Source organism: Lepeophtheirus salmonis, chromosome 10 (genome assembly GCF_016086655.4).
Source record: "Lepeophtheirus salmonis chromosome 10, UVic_Lsal_1.4, whole genome shotgun sequence".
In the NCBI taxonomy this organism is placed as follows: Eukaryota; Metazoa; Arthropoda; class Copepoda; order Siphonostomatoida; family Caligidae; genus Lepeophtheirus; species Lepeophtheirus salmonis.
Window position 1 is genome coordinate 14,057,262 of NC_052140.2, and position 17,578 is coordinate 14,074,839.

At 31.1% G+C, this 17,578-nt stretch overlaps 1 protein-coding gene across 2 annotated transcripts in view; it reads right to left on the reverse strand.

Annotated features, from left to right (window-relative positions):
• LOC121125643 (popeye domain-containing protein 3) overlaps nt 1–17,369 on the reverse strand; it is a 110,134-nt gene extending 92,765 nt beyond the window's left edge. Inside the window, exon 1 of one of the 2 annotated variants that reach the window (XM_040720834.2) lies at nt 17,151–17,369. The gene's annotated coding sequence lies outside the window, so the exon portion shown is untranslated. The remainder of the gene's footprint in view (nt 1–17,150) is intronic. The other variant, XM_040720836.2, reaches the window with a different exon arrangement.
• Between the last annotated feature and the right edge of the window lie 209 nt (nt 17,370–17,578).

Here is a 17,578-nt window from a genome sequence, read left to right on the forward strand (position 1 = left end):
CAAAAGATTTGTTTCAGTTCATTTTCATTATTTGAAATTTGCTAAAATTCTTTGAATATGAATAAATAATTGGATTAAAATGCTACAAAGCTAAATTCAGTGTCATCAAATAGTTTCCTTCGAGTCTCTTTTGATCTATGTGTCATCATTAAATCGATAATTTTAAGAAACAGGAGTCTACATGTTATGAGTTAAAAAAATGCTGAAGGAAACTTTTTAGAATGTAATAATGTATTGAAACACTCAAACCAAAAAATATAAAAGCATAATACATATATACTTATTCGAACAATACTGCATTAATTCGTAGTATGTTGAAATAACAGTTTCCCCCTTTTTTTAAGCCACTATAATTTATGGTACACAGTCAATACATTATACAGTCTTTGTTTATAAAAGAGTTTCTACCATATATTGCGCAAATACTTAAACTTATATGGAAATAAATTTACAACTGATGCTGTGAAATTAAAAATGCTGCAGCAGTTGTAAGTGAATCATATTATATTCTAATTCAATTAGCTTTAAATATACAGTAGAGCCTCCTTTAAATTGTATTTTTTTAAATGTCGGAAGGGCAATAATTAAATATGTTCCCTTTCGTAATAAATGGAAGGTGTACAGTTTGAGCAATATTGATCAAAGTTTAAAGGTTGAATATTGCTTTTGATGTATCTAAATTTTATTATTTTATAAAGTAAATTGCATTTTTACGTTGATATTAAACACTCCCAGACTTATAAAAATGATTAATATTTATTTTAATTACTTTTTGTCTTTTTTTAGTTTTCGTTTAAGTGTTAGTGAATAGGATTATGGCAAAAGTTACATTTTGATATTGATCATACTTTGAACGTTGTTTATACAAGGATAATTATAAAAATAGAACATTGCAGCTTATGTTTTCGTATAATATACGCAACCTCATGCCAAACTAATAGGTACTAATTTATCATAAAGTATTGAATATTTGATAAAATTTATCATGAAATAAAAAAATTTAATGTTTTTGCGATACGAACAACTTTCTGAAATCCAAAACCTATGTAAATTAAGATCATTTTAAAATAAGGATTTTTTCCCCATGCTGTATCATTTTACAATTATTTTGAGCCTTTTAACTGATATTTAAGAGTCCGAAATGGATGGAATAAAAAAATATCCTCTCTATTGGCTTATTATGCAATCCATGACGTCAGTGACAACAGGCTACACATAGCCCATTAACAACCTTTTATTGAGCCAGACTAATTAAAAAACATATTTTATATCCCATTCCCCTCCCGGAGGGGCAATGGATTAATTATTTCCTACAACCAAGTTAGTTTTCCTGAAACAGATTAATATTAAAGTATAGAAAATTAACTCATATCCATAAGGTTTGATCCATGTAAAAATACAAAACAGTAAATAAAATGTCCAAAAGTTTTTATAATCTAATATAAAACTTTTTTTTTAAAAACAACAAATTTGTTGACTTGTCAACTTGATTCCGAAAATGATAATTTTAATTTATCACAAATTTAATGTGGATTATTCTTTGAAAAACTTTAACTTCTTACTAGTTATCTACATATTAAATGCAAAATTCTGTTTGTGTGTTCCTGTCTGGTAATCACGCCTAAGGCAATAAATGGATTTTACTAAAATTGTTCAAGTACATTTTTTTTCTGGTAATAATTTTCCTAGGCTTTAAGGCCTGGTAGTCTTTAGAATGAACTTTTCTAAAAACGAATTAATTGACAAACAAACGGCTATTTCTTATAAAACAAAAAAATAAAAGAATTATTCTCTCTGCTTTTTGATATTTGCACACTTTTTTTTAAAGGAAATTGTAAGTTTCAGAGAAGAAAAACAAACAAGAGGGAAATAATTTCTTACAATAACACGGAAGAAAAGCGAACGATAGTTCATCTTGAATATTCTTTCTTCTCTAAACCTTTTAATCTTCTGTTTTAAAAAGCAAAATAGTTTAGAATTACTTTTAATTTCTTAATGTTTGAGGCAACGCCGGGTAAATCTATTTAATCTCCTTTTAAAAAAAGGGTACAAAGGTACATAACCAATACCAACATGTAGTTATAATCATTCTTAATTTTATATATATATATATATTAAGCAAAATAGTTCTTAGTTCATTTAAATTTATTTAAGTCTCAGGGAAACCTACTCTAGTATATATTAAAAAAGAGGGGAAGTACTCAGCATTACCGGTAGTAATTGATCTTCGGTATTTCTCTATATTTTTCATTAACAGACTTCCATGAAGTTTTGGAATAAGTTAAAAGGTATTTTATTTCTTTGATTTTTCAATCACCAAACACCTATAGGATTTAACTTATTTAAATATATACTAGTGTTTCATGCACATACAGTAAATTATGATGTATATAAAATTATTTTTTTTTAAAAAGAATCTTAGCTTAAGTGACATTTTATCGGTTAGGGTATTTGTGAAATGCTGTACGAACTATATGAACTTAATACAACTATACTTGATTAGATTAAGATAAAATCATTAATTGCAGCTTATATTGACTTTGACAATCTAAAAATATACATTTCTGTCAATTTAACCACTACAAAGATACATATTAAAATGTTTTGGAACTTACTTTTTTGAATATACTTGGGGCTCGTGATGTCACTCAAGCTGTTGTAACGCTCTTTGTAGGCCCTGACTCCACTTACACCAATATCAAAAAACAATAAAATTTGAGATCTATATGAGCCAGAAATGATTTTCACAGAAGAGAAACATTCTGAAAATAGTGTAGGCAGCCCAAGAAATATGTTACAGGTTGTCTCCGTCCTTCATGTACTTAGAGAAGGGTGTAGATTGTCTTTAAGGGGGCTCCATTCTGCATAAAAATAGCCTGTCAAGGCAATCTCGTGCAGAAGAATGTGCAAACCACATATCGTTTTCTAGATTTCTTGGCCATATTTTGATTAAAAGAACAATTTTAATGCGTACAATCACTAATACTTATTTGTATTTTAAAATTTTTATGATGTATTCCGCATTGGCATCTGTACGGTGCGTATTCAACGGGATTGGAATCTGTTGCTCACTTTTTTTAACATATTCGGGACTCATTGAGCGTCAAGGCTTGTCAGATGAAGTTTGAAAGTCATCCAAGATGATGATCATCCATTCTGCAGCACTTCTTGATGAAGGCCTCGGACAAAGGCGCCCACTACTGCTTTAAAAAAGCTTACAGGTAGTCTAAATTGGGGTGAGATGTAGTACAAGTTTTCTTCTTAACTACAATATGCTCTAATGAGAAGGAGGGAACAGTATAGGTCGGAGTCAAGCCGACAGACCTTTACCAATTCGTTACCATGCGTTTCCCGATTTGTTAACACAGCTTCTCACAGTCACTGACATTGAGAGCCTTAACATTCTGCCTCATCGACTTGGCTTGACTTCAGGTGATTGCAGTGTCCATGTCCTTCATTATTACAATTTTTTGGCGTCTACCGCTGCTAGAGAAACTTTCAAGGCTCTGAACAGAAGCAAGGGCGCTTTTAATCACTTAAACAAGACTCTGAGAGACCCTACGACCTTCATGATCTTCTAAACATTCACTTGTCGATTTTTGAAATTTTATTTATTTATTGATTGGAATAGTCCCTAATTTTATAACACAACTTAGAATTTTAAAGTAGTCCAGATTGATTCAAAGTCAAGTTCACAATTGTACCTTGTAGACTGAACTAGTTTATACTTTAAAGCTTTTAAAAAGTTGAGGAGAATCATTTTAAAACCTAGGGGCAAATATAATCGAACTATAATTATGCCCAATATGTTTGTATATCTTATTATTTTTTCCAGAATAAATTTGTTTGACGTACCTATATACAATATTCATGTTCTTTTTTTTTACGAATCAATGTATGTATGTATGTATAATATATTTTATAAATACAAACATGAAAACTCTTTATCTACGAGAAACACTGTATGTATTTTTTTGACTTGACGAAAGTGAAAAACAAAAACTTTTTTATCTATTCAATACTAACTCAGCTTAAAAATATTTATGTACGTTACACGTATCACCAATCTGAAAGAGAAGAATATTCCCTTCTACAAATATTTTAAGCCAAAAAAGTAAAAACAAAGATATTATCACAAACATACATTCATATAAATTGTCAAATATGCTTTTTAAAGCGCAGGCGTAGCATAAAAAAGAATTAACTCTCCCTTAGTTAACATTAGTGTTCCCTAAGGCACCCAGTTGTTATACTTTTCAGGGATGGGCATTTTGTTGAGGGCAAAAGAAGGTTGCAGGGAGACTTATTATAAAACTGAATTAAGTCCCTTTTTAACCCATTGTTAATGAACTGGAATTTATTGTATCCCCGGAATATTTTTTTAAAAATATATGTAACTTTTTTGTAACGGATCTATGTAATTTCTTGGAATTAGTCGAAAATTTTACAATTTTAACCGAAGGTTTGATGAATTTGTTTGCTTTTAAGTAATTCTGGAGCTTTATTTATTTGCCTTTTTTCAATTTACAGTATACCCGTTGCAACTAAAGTACGTTCAGCTATTATTTTATATTACACTTGACTTCATCAAAATTAATGAGTGCAATTTTTGTACCTCAACTTCGTTGAAAGTAATAAATATTTATAAAAGTTTTTTACAAAAATGAATTTATAATGTTTTATTAATATTATATTATATTTTGTCGAATCTCCAAACTAATGTCTCTAAGATTAATTTTAAAACTTTTTATCGCCTTGTCTTTGTATTTTTAATAAATACAATACGATATTTATGTATTTCAAGATGAAGTCAAGTAGGTTTGGTGCGTTTCGAAGGTCATTAAAATTTATTAAAATAATTTTGCTTAATATAGAACAAAACACCGTAAAAAGGTTTCGCAGGTTTTTTTATAAGGAAATAGAGTAGATTTATCCAGTGTTGCCCGGTACACTAAGAAATTAAAATTAATTCTGAACTCCTTTGGTTTTTTAGGTTTAGAGAAAAAAAAAATATTCAAATTGAATGATTGTTTTCTCATCTTTCATATTATTGTCAAAAATCCTCCGGTACATTCTGTCTTCTTCTTTTTTTCCCTTCTAAATCTTATAATCTCCTTAAAAAAAAGTTTGCAAGGATACATAACAATGTGCATCGAAAATAATTTTTACAATTTTACGGGTTTTTTATATCTTTATTTGAAATAGTCGTTTGTTAGTTAAAAAAATTGTTTTTAGAAAAATGATATTGTAAGGCCCCCATGGCCTTGAAGGTCAAACAAATTATAGACATAAAAAATTTCAGAAAATGGTTTAAAGCCTTTTCCCCCGGACAAACACACACACAGATAATTGCATTTAGAATAGAGTAGGTTTGTCCGACGTTGCTGGAACATTAAGAAATTTCAAGAATTCTTCATTTTAATATAATACAAAAAATTAAGACAGTAAAGTGTTTTTATAGGAAATCAAGGTTGAGAGTAGAAAAAATAATCTTGTTGAACTATCGTGCACTCATCTTTCATATTATTGTCAAAAATCCTTTGTTTTAATTATCTCTATTTATTTTTTTTATACCTAAAACTCTCCTTTATAAAAAAAAAAGTTTTCTACAAGATCTATCTTTGGTTTGGGAATGATTCCCGACCTCCCCCCTCACACATACAGATATACGTATCGAATTTATAGATGTATTACGCTTGGTAAATTCGGTCGTGAATTATCGTGCGTCGAGTAAGGAGGTATCACAAGAAGAAATTTGCCATATTTTACATTTTTACTGCCTGGAAGAGATGAACACATCGAAAACTACAAAGAAAATTTACGTAGTATACAGGGGCGATACTTTTTCAGTTCGTGTTACACAACTGTGGTTCAGGGGATTTTCTTTCCTGCTTAATTCTACCCTTTATTGTAATTAACAATACCTTTTGAAGCTGGCAATCCTACAGAAGCGGCCAAAATTGGTGAATAGGAAACCAAAATACATTATCGAAACAACACTAGGCCGCACGCATCTATTCTGGTGCAACAGAAGCTCGGATAGTAAGTTTTTATGCATCTACCCTTCATGGTACCGGACCTGGTACCAAGTGACTACTACCTGTTCCTGTCTATGCCCAACGCACTTGATGGTACAAATTTTACCTAAATAGAGGCCTGTGAAAATTGGTTGCCCGAGATTTTTGCCAATAGGGACAAGGGCTTCAACGAGAAGGGCATTATGAAGTTGGATCCTCTTTTACAACAAATTATCGAACAGAACAGGGAGTACTTGGCTTAAATTGGATGATTGTAACACTTCCCATAAAGTATTGAAATAAAGCGAAAATTTTGAAACTACTTTTTCTCCAATTTATTATTATGTATTTTTATTAAAAAAAATAAAAATTCATCATTTGACGACGAATTAAAGAATGAACAAAAAGAACAATAGAACAAATCATATTTCTTTTTGTTATTAAATGTGAACATCTATTATTTTTTTACCAAGAAATGGCTGACAATAAAGGTGGAATATAGCACAGAGACATAAATCCCCCGAAAAAATGTTTAATTGAGTTAGTCAACTCTACTAAACTCATAATTCGAAAATAATGAGCTTCTATTACTTGTTTAAACTTGATTCCAATTATTTATTAACCCTTTGTCGAATATTTTTTTTATTTTTGACTGCTCTAAAAATGTTATTGTCTATTTTTTTCTTCAAAATGGTTTGCAGTAGAAAATAAATCAGTTATTACATTTTTGGGTTTCTTTTTTTATTAGTGGGACTTGTACAAAAATTTTTGGTATTGTGACAATACTATGAAAGTTGGGCCAAGAGGAATATTGACCAAAGGAAAATTAGACGAGAAGGAATATTGTCACCAAAAAGCCTAATTTTTAGTTAGCTTTAAACATACGAAGTGACATTTAATTGAACCTATGAAACTTTTTAATTACCGGAAATCAACAAAGTTTTTTTTTGTGTTAAAGAATATTAACTTTTTTGAACATATATTTGCTTCATTTACTTTTATCATTAGAAGGATTAATTTAAGCTTCTAATTGCATTATTTTTTTGCCGTTTTGAATAGTGTTTGATTTAAAATAAAGGAGGATGGACCAAGTTTATGTTTATCTTGAACATATGACAAAAACAAACTCATCAATATTTTTATTGACAAATTCAAAAAGGAGACAGGTTTCACTATTATACTTTTGATTTAAAAAAAATACGTACTTAAAAAAAAAATTAAGTTAACTATATATGTTTCTTTATTGTTCATTTGCTTTAAACCCTACTTAGTTTTAAAAAAGATTAAAATACAGACAATTCCTCCCTAGGAAATATATATGTACTTGAGCATATATAGATGTATTTATATTTAAGGATAAGTATACAGGGTGAGCACTCAAGAATTATAAAATTTAAAAAGCCGTTTTCAAGACTCCATATTTTTATTTTGTGGCATTTTTTTATGCCAAACTTTTTAAGCAAAAGTTCGTATTTCAATAATTTTATACACTTTTTAATCAATATGTGCCATACATTCTGAGTGATGGTTTCTATACGGTGACGAACAGAAGGACAGCTAGCCTTTATGACGTCCGAGCTCAAGTTCTTCAACTCTTCTGTGATCAAAGCCTTCAGGGCATCCACATTCGAGTGAGAAGTCTTGTTTTTCTTTCCCTACAAGACGCACCAAACAGCAAAGTCCAGGGGGCGCACGTTGTGTGAGGACGAAGGAAAGATGTATAGCGGCCAGAAGGTAGCCATGTTATCCTTGGAGAAATGGTTCCACTTTTTGGCCGTGTGTGTCGGGGCGCCGTCTTTGGTAAACACATAGTTATCCCTCTTCAACTATGGCATGTCATGGTACCTGAGGACTTTGAAGCAGACGTCCTTGTTGACTTTCTCGTTGGCCTTGAAAAATTAGAGAGGCATTTTGCTGCTGTCGGACGCCACGACGCCAAGGACCATGACCTGAGCTGGATGTTTGTCTTGGAGGTTCCCTCGATGTGAGCTCTTGACTCAGTCAAGAAGTGATCATTTCTCTTTTTCAGAACAGCTTCCTCTGTGAAAATCTTCTTGTTGGAGTAAATCTTGTGCGTGGAGGAGATGGCACTCCCTCTGCCATTTTGCTTTTTGCTTGGACATTCTTGACGACACGAAAACAAAACAATGATCAAATTGTATCTTTTTTTCAGTTATTTTGAATGGCACAAAGTACAAAATTGTTAGACTTTAAGAAATGAGGCTAAACAGCCTCGAAGAGGATTCTAATTTTTGATTCCTCACCTTGTACACTTAGTATTTTTAAAATACCTCATATCCTACCAAAATTTATATCACATAATTGCCCCAGAAAATGCATGGCCGTGTTTAATATTTTTTTCGAAAAAAGTACATATTTATATAAAAAAATTTATGTTTGAAAAAATGTGTGAGAAATTCAATGCACGGCATGGAAGCGTGAGAACCAGTATATTTTCTTGAATTTCTACTCTATTATTGAAAGCTTTGGAGTTAGGATACTAGTTCGGTAACAAATAATATATTAATAGGTTTAACAAATTTAACTACTAAGTGATGAATGAGTTTATTTTTGATCGAAAATTGCGGGTTGAAAATACACAGGCCGATTATATCAAGTTGTTAACATATAAGTGAAAAATATGCAAGTATTTATATAAGTTATTTAAATATTGTTTCAGTAACATTTGATAAGCGTTTTACGCCCTTCCATTTTAAATTATTCATGTATGGAAATAGATATATGTAAATCACTCACATGCAATTTATAACAAACTCACAATGCAAATAATATTTTTGTTTTGGTAATGGATGGCAGTATGTGGATTTTTATCAGTAAGTACCTACAGGGTGGAGACTTTAAATCTTAAAGTCCAAAGATAATGTAAATTATACTTTATTTCCCAAAATTAATTACCAAATATTTTTCTCTTACATGAAAGGAGCCATAGGGAAGTCAATCAATCAAACCAACCACCTACAGATTCAACCACAACTTCCAACCTGACCCTTAAACTGGCACAGGTCTTTATGAAGAACTCCTTGTCTATCTTTGCCACTCCCTGGAGAAGGGAATCGAAGACGTCCGCAGTATAACATATATATATATATATTTTCTTTTGTGGGGGGGGGCAACAGCCCTGCCCCTTGCGAGCGCCCTTGGGAATCCCACTAGGAGTCGTCAAAAATGTTACATTTCCTCTGCCACAAACATAAATGTGTTGAAAATGTGTTTTTTCTGTAATAAATCCAGTTTGTATTACCGATTTTAAAAAACAGCAGCAATTCAAATGCTAGCATGATAATTGATTTTTTAAACCCATTTAAGCCCTCTAACATAATTATCTATAGAGTTATTTGCTTCCTTCGTTGTGCGTCCGGCACGGAGACACAAAATAATGGTGGCACGGTAGTTGTACTTTGAAAACAAATAAATGATGTAAATTTTTTGTATACAATTATGTCTGTTGAATCTGATGAGGACACTTTCATCATCTTAGGACCAAGATATTGAAATGTAAAGTTATCCCGGATTTTTAATCCCTAACCAATATTTACGAGAACATGGTATGAGATTGGATTATAAGTGTAAGTACCTATAGACATACTTTACATAAATACTATGCACTTAGATTTATTTGTTTTAATAGGGATCTTAACATGGAAATAAAAATCGATTATAGTCCTTGAACAACGTTACATATTTTTAAAAGCACTCTACATGGTATCATTAACACAAATAATATATATATAGATCTATCTAACCTCGCAACCCCCATTAATGTCAATTTTCTAAAAGTCTTCTAATTTCGAAAAACCTCATTACCTTCATCCTGACACACAAACTTTTATCTATTAACTGTTTAAATAACTTAAATTTAAATATTGTATTTAATACTCTTATTCCCTCTATATATGAGGAATAAAGTACTTATCTAAATATAATCTCTGGTTAGGTCTTCTTTCCTATAAATAAACTTAGTTCTTAGAATTTTTTTTGAAAAAAACATCCAAAATTTTAAATTTTTTTGATTTTTTTTTCAAAAATCCAAAGCTCTTCACAAATAAAAAATAACTTTTTTTAAAACTTAATGCTATTCTAAAAAAATTGAAGCATCCCTAGCTATTCTCAAAAAATTAATTTTGTTGGAAAAAAATTCAAAAAATTAAATTTCAAATTTTCATTATAAAATAAAAATTCTTAAATTACAGGAAGTTACAGCACCTCCAAGCCACCATCTGCAAACGCCCCTGCTAATTGAATTTGTTAAAAAAACTTCATGTATCTTTTATACACGATATAGGGCTCGAAGGTAAGTTATACGGCATTGTAGATCATTTGTTTTGAGGTTTATTCCGTATAATTGTCCTCAGCCTCAATCAAGGCCTCTGAAGTGGAAACAGTTCTTGATGAAGAGGTCACTGGACGTAAATGTAAATGTTTTTTGATGGCCGCCACCAAATTGCCTTAGTTGTGTTGGGAATTTTATTTTTTAATGTCTTTATTTCATATTATATAGGATATAAGAATACATCATAATAAATTGGGTACTTACATTCTATAAAAAAACATACTAGTTTAAAATTAGTGCCCAAAGACAAAGACCTCTTTAGCTACATAAATACAATAAATGAACAGTGAGGAAAAAAACTCATCAAATAAAAATACAAAGTTGTTTAGGTTTCTACCACGCGCTCGTAAAGAAAAGAGGAGAATAATGTAAAATTATAATAGTAATAAAAAAATACACACAAAAGAGATTAAGATATATAAAATCAAATATATTCCTCCTTCTTTCCCAGATGTTCTGGTTATAGATCCCTATTGTTTAATAACATTCGACCCATTGGTTTAAAAAAAGTCAAGCTCCACTAATAATCTTTTTGTCTATTTTTCCAATCCCTAACATTTGATGGTTGATCGTTTACTTTTGCCGCATATATTATCCCCTGCACATTGCGTAGGATAATAAACTCTATGTTTAGAGCCTCTTCCATATTTACTGACGTCGAGACCAGCGAGTCGGAAGGACTCGGCCTCTTCTTGTAATGGAGCCAGATCTCAGCCTCTACTACTCTCACCACAGGGGCGATACGAGTGCAGAAATAAAAGAGGGGGAAAGAGTATTCGATTATAGTTGCACAAAAATGGCACATCCACTCCTCAGGGGTATATCGACTCTTGTTGGTAAAGATAGACGATGTTGCATATCTATATCTAAACCATTTTTGCTTTGTGTCGCAAAAAGGATTTTGGAATATCACGCGCGGACTCACATTTGAAGAGTTCCAGTCTAGACCAAGCCTACTTATTCATCCTCTCACGAGAACTTCGGGGTTAGTACGTCTTTGACTGTTGAATATGGCTCTTTTATTTTTTTTATTTTTCAGACAGCTAACTGCCAAGAAGAATGGAATCAGAGGCCCATTTGACACATGGTTCCCAGGCTGTGATAAACTCTTTCGAGCCCTCCATAATAGTATAAAGTCCTTCTAATCCACTTCCCCCCGGCAGAGGAATTGACAAGCTGAATATAAGTCGACGTCCTTGGCAAACTCATATCTACTTCTCAGTCTCTGGAGCACCTCCATAGAAAAAAGGTCTACTGCATACAGTAAACATTTTAACTACATATTTCTCATTTTTAGACCTTCAATACTCGAATCATTCATAAGCATCTCGTATATTCTGTTCATTGATATGATGAAGAGGGATGGTGAAAGTAGATCACCCTGCCAAGCTACTCGCTCCTGGTAAATCAATCTTTGACGAAGCACTTTGCAGAATTGCTGACACCATTTTTACAAAACCAATAGAGAAACCATACCTAAAAAGTTGATCTATTATGAACTTATTAGAGAATGTGTCAAAGGCTTTTTCAAAATCGACCAGAAGTGCTAAGTATTTTGTTTTAGTGTGCACGCAATAATCCATAGCGTCCCGAAGCGACCGGGGAATGTCCTCTAGACGTCGAGACTTGATGAAGCCTTTTTGTGCTGGGGATATAATATGAGGGAGGATCTTAATCTGCTTAAGTATGTCCGTAAGAATGTTATAAGATGTGTTGAGTAGAGAAATTGGACTATAAGTTTTAATATCATCACCACTTCTATTTTTTTTTAAAATTATTATCAGTGTAATAGATCCGGAGCTTATAAAATATGGTACGTAACCTTTAAGAATAATGTCCCTGAAAATTTGTTCAAGGATTGGCGCCAGTTCCACGTCGAATATTTAAAAAAAATTCGAAATTACTCTTCGAGTGGTCCTGGAGACTTGAAATTCCTGTTGTAGCCCCGGATGAACTTTAAAATTTCTTGTCTATTAATAGGCGAGTCTAAGTTTTCGAATACACTTTCATTTGTAGGGACCCTGGTATAGGACAAAAGTGGCATCCACCCTTCTGTTTCTTTCAAATATCTCCAATATAGATAGAAACTGCACAGTTTTTTTGGTAAGCAAACATGGCAACCATACATTTCGTATAAAAGTAGCAAGCTTCCATAGAAATTTTTATTGGGTCATCAGTAATTTCACCTGAAGATAATTTAAGGAATGAAAGCTTTTTCCCCACGAAGAGTGTCCTCTAAATACTTAAAGGACATTTTCCCTTCTAAATTTAATTCGACCAGTTTCTGATCATTCTGATCATAGCTCCCCTATTTACATAGTCAATAATTATTTCCATTTCTGACATCGCCTCGGGGCTTTTGTAGACAAATTTTTCGATTTGACTCCTTAAATTTTTTCTTAACTTTGCAGCTTATTTCCCTTTTGTATAAATATCTTTCTTGACTGCATTTAAATAATCCTTAGAGCGTCCCAGGATTTTTTTCTATCATTTCAGAAATTTCCTTACGGATCTCCTCCGAATCCAACAGGGACACATTCAATTTACATCGTAACTTACGGGATCCAGATGGGTAACTAAATGATGTAGACATTGGGTTGTGATCCGAAATGTAGAATGGAAGGACTTTAAAGTCTTTAAGAAGGTTTGATGCTCGGTATGATGAAAAAACATATATTGGGACATTTATTAGTTTGTGCCTCAAGGTTGTGTCCGACAAAATAATCCACCAGATTAAGATCAAGGCTGCTCAGAACCACTGTTCCTGGATAATTAATTGGACACATAATTACGGCGCATCTCAGTTACTTTTCTTCGAACTTAATTGTCACTAAATTCGACTAAATGAATACTTAGTTTTTATGTTACACGGGATTTAAAAACAATTCTAAGACGACGACATTTGGTTCCAGGGCGATTGAAAAAGGGCGCACATTTCATATTTGAGCCTTGAATTTGACCACTATTCTTAGTTAAGGCTCAAACAATGTTATTTTCTCAAGATAAATTGTTGATGACATTATAAGTTTATGTCTATGATGGCATTCTTTTTGCAAAGATTATTTTATATTATTATGATTATTGAATATTAAAAAATGTATATCGTCGATAGTTTAGTTGATGTTTTGGGTTCCTTTCGTTTGAGAGATAAATTGCAATAACTACGTCACAAATATGAATTGATATTTATGTCATATAGATTTGAAAAAACATAAACAAATATTAAACAACATGTTACGTATAAGAAAATGGAAACCTCTTGAGAACAAATATTAAATTCTAAAGAATATATTCTTTTGAATCAAGAAAATGATAGTTTAGGTTTCTGTTTAAATTTATATTTTCTCTTTTCTTTTCTTATAGAAATATATCTGTTAAATGGTTCAAAGGATCCGGGTAATATCCGTACCAGGAATATAAATATAAAAGTCCATTTGCATCAAACCTAGATTCAAATTCTATAAACTACGAACAATTGCATTACTTGAAACCGTTTTTGCGGGTATTATACGTGTATTTTTTTAAATTGGTTATCTGGATACGTGTATTACCCAGACTCAATCTTTTGTTTATAAATTTGTATGTATGTATTATATATAAATTAGAAGGGTAAATTATTTTAGGTAGTAGAGATGTAAAACAGTTGCAGCAGTCTACTTCTTTCCAGCAGGAAAAAAAATCAAAACTGAAATTTTTCATTATATTTTGTTTGGGAAACATTTATTAAAACCTGATTTTGAAGGAGGAAAACTTATATTTGAAAGGTCAATTATTTTTGTAATAATGTAGTCAATTTGGCAAAGTTTTTGTGTAAATTATGCAATTTGAATTATGCATTATTTACTATCGGTTGATTTAATTAAATCAAATTCAAAAATCATTTGGAAATTTAAGATATTTTAATGTTAACACAAAGGAGTTCATTTTGCAACAAGTATTGCAATTTTCTTCATATTCTTTATTCTATTTATTGACATACTTTATAATATATTTTACTCTACAGAAAACATGTTTTTTAGTAAAGTCAGGGTTCTGAAGACGTTTAAGAAAGTGAATGTCACAGATCTATAACGGTGATCAGAGATCTAACATATCAATCTTTCTCTTTCTTAATCTGATATCATTGAAAGTTTCAACACCTGGTAAGTTCTAGTTATTCATTCATTAAAAAGATACATTTTAGTCTATTTTTTTAAGTTTCTAACGCAAATAAAATGTGTATTACTTTTGTAACCATTTCTGGATACACTTTTTGTATATCTTCTTATTATTTTGTAGTTGTATCTTACTCAAATGATTAATTCAATACTTACAATGCTTGGAAAAATAATATATATAAAAAATTTTTTTTCTTTTTTTACCCCCCCCCCAACAATTCTTGTACAACCTTATGAGTTATGACATAACTCAATACGTTATATCAATAACTTCACAGCATCTTTTGTGATCCAATTATGCTGATGTTATCAATTATAACTACTTCAAAATCTGGAAAAGTCAAGGCAGTTGGTTCGCTAGACTGTTTGAATCTAGATCTTTCAAGACACAACTCGGTTTGAAGTAGTATTGTGTCAGTCCTTATTTAAGACTAAAGACTGCATTCCCGTCTCGTTCTAGTCCGATTCAGTAACGTTTATCAGTTTTAAACCTTAGTAAGTTCGGTCCTTGATGACATCAATCAACATTGTTTCTTATTTTTTTATCAGTTCTTCTATTGACGGTGCAGAGGACTGACAATCTTAACGAATAGAATGAATTGAATAAAAAAGGACTGTTAAAGGATAAACAACGATTTTTTTTTACCGAGTTTTGAAAAGGAAATTAATATTATATCAAAGGGAAGATAAATTAAATTTAAACTTAACAAATGTTTTTAATTTTGTATTTAGAAAAGTGTTTTAAAAGTTAGCATTATAGATATAAGTGATATTATATAAATGGTGTTGTATGAAATTTTCAACTTTTTTTAAAAGAAAAACTTGTGAAATCGAATAAATTTTGTTACTTAATTTGAATTGATAGATAACTTATAATGCACTGGTTTAATCTTATTTTATTTTTATCAATTTTTCAAGAGTATAATTTTAACGAGATATTTTGTGAGGGCATTCATGCATCTAAATCAACTGAAAATTGTGCTCGAAAGAGCTTTTATTCAGTTTATGAGCTCTTACACCTGCCTCAAAAGGAAGCCTGGATTGCAATCATTAACTATTCAGACTCGAGCTTGGTCCACTCCTTCTTGATGAAAGCCTCTGGAGACTGGACACTCTTCTGAGCACACCCTCCCCTCCACAAGCGCCTAGATAGAATATTCCAAGGGATTCAGGTTTGGAGATGATGGCAGGCATATGTTGAGGTCCCAACCTGTGTGTCAGGAAGGCATGTTTCTTCGCTGTGCGATGACACAGAGCTCCATATTGAGTGAAAAGAAAGTTGTCCCGAACTTTTCTTGGCCCAAGGTTCTTATCCAGAAGTTCGATGTAAGCATCTGCATTGAACTACTCCTTCCTCTAACACAAAAATGGGAGGGGAGACTTTGCCTGTGCTGGCCACTGATTTTTTTCCCCCTAAAGACATGTTATGGTTAGCCGATTTAATATATCTTTGGTGACTTTTGAAAGTCCAAGATATAATTCGCTTTATTCTGTTCGGATTTGGTTTTCAATTATGTTTGAAGTTTCTCCACGTTCAACGTCTACGTCTCATATCCGAAACCAAATCATTTCTCCAGAATCCTTTTAGATTTTCATTTTGAAAGGGAATGCTCAAATCCACGAAGCCTTTCGTTCGAGGCATGTGATAGTTGAATATTTAATCTTTTTTTTTTATTTAATAATTTTAATTTATTAAAATTATTAAATAAAAAAAGACAATTTCACATTATCTAAAGATTTTAAAAAATCAAAAAAGCCTATTGTTAAATAATTCCACAATCAGAGCCATCGAGTTACGAGCTCTTTACAAGCTTCATGAAGCTGGGCTTAATTATCGGTGTTAATGAACGTCAACGAAAAGAAACTATTCGAGAAAATGCATATATGACCATTCAATTTGGAGCCTTTCTTTGCTGTAGTTGAAGAAGCAGTGTAAAATTATCACACAAAATTGTTTTTGATCAATTATTTTGGAAATAAAAAAAATAGAATTTATCACATCTAGAATAATAACACACAGAACTAAAGAATGGTACTAACTGAAAATGAGGTTAAAAAAAAAAAATAGCGTTATCTATGTGTGAAACCTGTGACTTTTCAGATCATGGGTTATTTTTTACATATAATTTTTAAAATTTTATTAATGGACATTTACTAGTAGAAAATAGATGGAATAGTTAAAAGAATTAACCATAATTTAAAGAACATTAATTATTATAATTATTCAACTCTTTATCAATTAATTTGTTATTTTATATTTTTGGAGTCTCTTTTAAACCCGGTTGCTAAAACACATTTAAAAAAAAAAGAATAAACATAAAATGATTTTTTAATAAAAAAAAAAGCTATTGATTTAATAATAAAAATATTATCAAACATATCCTTCACCCGCCCCTCTCCCTTCAGTTATACTTATTGAATCAGCATACCTGTTGCTTTCAACGAATACATAAAAACATGTGACAATACGTTATGATTATTTAGCCATTTTTACAGCAAAGTAAGTTGCTAACAAGTTGGTTTAAACAAAAAAAAAGGAATGTTTTTCTGCCAAAAGAAAACAAACAAAAAAACTTAATGATAAAATAATTCCATTTTTTTTTATTATAAAAAAATCAATCTTACCTTTACTCCAACGCTGATGACTGACATGTAAATAACTATTTTATAAAATCTAAATACGGAGTTTCAATATTTTTTTTTAATAATTACAAAATTTGGTAGAAGATATCATCAATTATGTATACTTATATATGCATAAAACAGATCAAATAAAAAAGTGAATTAGCAAACACAGTGTTGTTACTTCTCTATAGCAAGTAATACACAATGTCTAGTTCTACTATTGATGTCTGTATTTGAGTAAAAAGAGAGTTTTATGCCGTCATAGCGCAATGAGAGAAGACAGAGAACGGAAGGAGGGAAGTTTATATGAAATAATATTTCTCGTACATAGGAGTAAATATATTATCTACTTATCTATCTATATGTTAGGTTGGGGAAAAATTCATTTCATATTTCCCACTCTTTTTTTAACTAAGTATATTTTGCTC